Source organism: Silene latifolia, chromosome 4 (assembly GCF_048544455.1).
Source record: "Silene latifolia isolate original U9 population chromosome 4, ASM4854445v1, whole genome shotgun sequence".
NCBI classification, from domain to species: domain Eukaryota; kingdom Viridiplantae; phylum Streptophyta; class Magnoliopsida; order Caryophyllales; family Caryophyllaceae; genus Silene; species Silene latifolia.
In genome coordinates, this window is record NC_133529.1 from 103,820,317 (window position 1) to 103,825,205 (window position 4,889).

Sequence of the window (4,889 nt, forward strand, 5' to 3'; positions counted from 1 at the left end):
GAAAAGTAGCTATCCTCTCCTCTCTGGCTCTCCATGCGGCATGCATGTCAATAATATGGTGAGTAAATTTCTCTCTCAAATCGTATTATGAGAAGAAGAGTCATCAGCTATAAGTTATAAAGCTTAAGTCTACATACGAAGTATATATAAATACCCCTTTAATACCCTCTTTTATATATTCCATCCAAACTTCCTAATATAACATACACAAAAAATAAGGTCATTCATCTCTTTATTCTCTTACCAAAAAAAATACAAAAAATATGGGAAGTAATGTTAAAATGTTGATCTTTGTAGTAATAACAATGGTGAACCTCCATTACAGTCTAGGGGATGACCTATATCTTGTTAGTGATTATATGGTCAACAAGACACAATGTGAAGGGCTAGAACGACAACGAACTATTGTCACTCCGAAGACCTTCGAGTGCCAAAGTATGATTAAAAATGGTGACGTGAATTTAGAATGCTGCAGACATTTGTCTGTTCAGCTTGATCGATCTCAAAATGCTACGGATGATCAACGAAACGAGATTACGTGCTACTTGCTCGAGAGTGATCATCCTCACAGATGTCACCCTGCAGACCCCGCTTGTATCAGAGAGTCTCACAAGGAGTTTCAATACGGGCTTGCTGTCTTACTCGTGAAATGCAAAGAGCTAGCTATAAAAACATATTCCGAGTGCAATGATCTGATTAATAATGGTGACGCGAAGTCAGAATGCTGCAGACTAATGTCCGATCAGATTGGTCCAGACTTTGAAGTTAGGGCTGATCAACGAGCGGAGCTTGCGTGCACTGTCGCCAGAGCTATGAACTCGGATGACACTCCGAAGACCCCCCATGTATCAGAAAGGTTCACCAAGTTGCTCGACACCTGCTTGCCTTCTATGCCGCACAATGTCACTTGCACCTGATTGATGCTCTTCCAAACTTACTTTCTCGATCTTCTTAAGTTTCACCATTTATCGTAAAACACTTCCTTTTATGTATGCGGCCGCCTTTACATGCTTCACTCTTAACCCTTAAATTTTACTAATTCACCTCCTTTATTGGGTTTGGTATTACACAAAATTTCTTCAAAGATGGTTATTTGGTAAATTTTGGATTTAAAACTAACGGTATACCAAACAGTACCATATGTAAAAGGAAGTGTTTATTTTGTGTGGGTGTGTGTGTGTTTTTTTTTTCGTTCTTTTTGCTTTTTTGTCATTTTTTTGAATTGTGATTTTCTCGTTCTTTCATCTTATATTTGACACTTGTATGTATTGGTTTGCAACTTTTGTACTCTCATCCGTTTTAATTTGCTATGCCTTATTAATTTCTATTACATGGAAAGTAGCAAATTGCTCCCCAAACGTTTGGAGCTAGGTGCACTTTGGCCCCAAACATTTACAAAAGTGCAATTTAACCCCAAACATTTGAGAGTATGTGCAAATCGACCCCATTTTAAAATTTCAACAATTTTTACATCTACAACCACCTACCCCATCACCATCAAACACAATCCTCCACCCTAACTCCCACCTAACTCTCTTCTCCCCATTAAAACCCCATACATAATGCCCAAAATTCATCTTCAATTATCATGGACTCTTCAGATAATAACGAAAGTGCGTTCAAGTACAACTTAGCCTTGTTTCTAAGCGTAGTATTTATCATAACTTTGTTCGCATTTATCTGCCCAAATCTACTCAATCCCGAGCTTCGAAATCCAAACACAGGAAGGGTGGTCAATAGTTCAAACGTGATGATCAATATCAGGTGTATTCACAAGTTAGAGCGCATTAATTAGACCTGGCAAAACCCGGCCCGACTCGAGGAAACCTATCCGACTCGCCTGATATCGGACCCGTCTATTAATCCATAATATTATAAAATCATGGTACTCGAAATCGATCCACCCCGGCCGATCATAACCCGTAATCTTATCCGATAACCGGCATAATCCGAACCCGACAACACCCAAGCCGATTAAAACCTGACAAGAAAAATATCCGACCCGAACCTGATACGTAATCTTATTCGATAACCGACATAATCCGAACCCGACAACACCCAAGTCGATTAATACCCGACAAGAAAAATATCCGACCCGAATGAGTATCAAATAATCGACAATTACCTAAATATCATATATAACACATATTACTCGAACACTATAACACTCCAACTGACTAAACGCGACCCGATAAAAAGTCAGATAACCGGTGTCGACTTTGATGAGACATTCTCTCCGGTTACTCTCAGCAGTATGGTGTCGACTTTGATGAGACATTCTCTCCGGTTGCTCGGTTTGAAACGGTAAGAACTTTTCTTGCCTTGGTCGCCCAACTTCAAAGTGGCGGTTTTCAATTCGATGTCAAGTCCGCCTTCTTGAATGGTGAGCTAGAAGAGGAAGTGTATGTTGCTCAATCGGAAGGGTACACTATCGATGGCGAAGAAAGAAAGTTTATCGTGCGAAAAAAAAAGGCTTTATACGGCCTAAAGCGGGCTCCCGAGCATGGTACAACAAGATTGACTCATTCTTTTCTGGAAAATGGATTTGAAAGAAGCCCAAATGAACCGACACTTTATGTGAAGAAGCAAGGTAATTCTGATTTTCTTGTGGTGTGTCTTTACGTTGATGACATGATATATATGGGGTCAAATGAATTTGTTGTTGAATTTAACATGGTATCAGAGCCCATGGCTAAAGACATGGGTTTCATGGGCCAAAGTTTGCAGTCAGACGAGCAAAATTTGCTCAGTTGAATTTGTCCGGTCTGATTTAATACTGGGCCATGTTTGCAGCTGGAGGAGCAAAGTTGCTCAGTTGAATGAATTTGTCCAGTCTGTGTGAAAAGTGGGCCTCACATGTGAGAGGGAGTGTGAAGAAACCTAAAAAGTCCCACATGTGAGGGTTGTCCCACATTGATAAAAGAGGAGAAGAATTACCACCTTATAAGGCAATGGGCTACTCCCTCTATAGCCCACATGATAGACTAAAAATGAGATAGGAGAGTGAAATCATATGGAGACGTTTTACTGATAAACGAACTCGAATAATATCAAGTAAACGAGACTCTTAAATAGCCACTACAACCTAAACAACCAATGTTATTATGATGGAGAAAGTGGAGTTAACAACTCACGTACGTAGTAACTAAATGCTCCTATATTCTAGTTTACCACTAACACATTATTAGGAAAATACATTAGTCACTTCCTAACACTTAGGAAACTAACTTTGACTTTATTTTGGATCATAATTCCAACACGCGAATGTAAACGTTTTTTTGCGTGTTATAGAATAGTAGTGTTGACAAAAGTCATAATATTCACTGTTTAGTACTTCTCAAGTTTTGTTTGAACTATTTGATCTATATATAAATCTGAGTTTATTTGTACTTTAATATTATTGTGTTTAAAACTTCAATTTTTTTAGGTAAATTATATATAGTGATCTTTAACAATTTAGTTATTAATTACAAATAATGCAAACTTTTTTCCTAGTTGATCACAATTCATTTTTATTCTCTTCATTATTAGGAGATCAATAACACTAAATCCTACTATTTAAATTTCTTTTAAAACAAGTTTGATATACAAGCAGGGTAAGCAAACAAAAGAAAACTTACGACTCAAAAAGTATGCGTGGATTAAGCTCATGGAGTCAACCGTTACTAATATACAAGTATCATAGTTAAAAGTTGGTCGGCAATAGACTTGATAAATAAAATGCACCGGTCATGATTCAAAAGTTATAAACATAATAGAATACAAATTCCACAAAAAAAAAAATTGCTTCTATATATGTTAGCCTAAGATTAACCAAATAAAGTTAAGGGAAAATAATAACTAAAAAGAGCTAAAATTAAAAAAAAAAAAAAAAAAAAAAAAAACTTCAAAAATCTTCTAGAAATCTTTGAAAACGTCTTCATGTCCATCTTTACTCGTTAGCATTTTCATGATCAGGATCCGTCTCTTGACACCTCTACCTCCGAATGCTTGGAAACCTTCCAACAAATTATACAAAACATGTATGAGTTGACAAGTTCAACTAATTTGAATTATGAAAGATTAAACTTCGTATCGAAACTACAAATGCGAAATGTGAAAAGTTTGGCATGGTCAACTATAAACCCTCCAACACTATGAAAAAGCCAAAGAAATAATAACTTACTCACGCTAATCTGACTCCTCATCAGAATCAACCGAAACAGTGTTGTCGTCAACATTAAAATCTAACGATAAAAGTTAAGTGTGTGAAATATAAAATGAATATTAAACAAATATGATTTTTTTGATCTAATAAGTTCGGAATTTACCATCATAACATGTTGATACCGTCGTTTCTGTACCAAAAATAAATACCTAAGTACTACTAACAGAAGTCAGCGGTAAGTAGGGTCGATCTCCACAGGGAGGCGGTCACTATCTACTTGTCAATTCGATCTGTCTACGGTCACCAGATGGGGGTTTGAGTTGTTTAAACTAAACTAAATGAGATTAAAGCAAGAGAAAAGAGTAAGATAGATTAACAATGAAAGAGAGAGAACTAGGATTGTCGGGTCATCAATGAATGTCAGATAATTGCAGCTAAGGTCACAGATCGGTCGCGTGTATCAGTTTAAGGGGCAGCGAATATATCCTTCCGGTCTCAATTCACCCTAAAACACTATTAGCTTAGTTTCCGCCCTCACTAAAGCATTCTAATGTTCACTGCAAGTCTCACCCCTTCCAACCTTCCGGTCTAGGTTAAGGCTTACCAAATCAATTAGCTAAATGCATCGATTCAAGCAGCTAATTACAGTTAAATGCAGTGATTAACAACAAAGACATGATAGCAACGAAAGATCTGTAAACCTAATTAGCAACTAACAATAATTCATTGAATCCCCTAAATC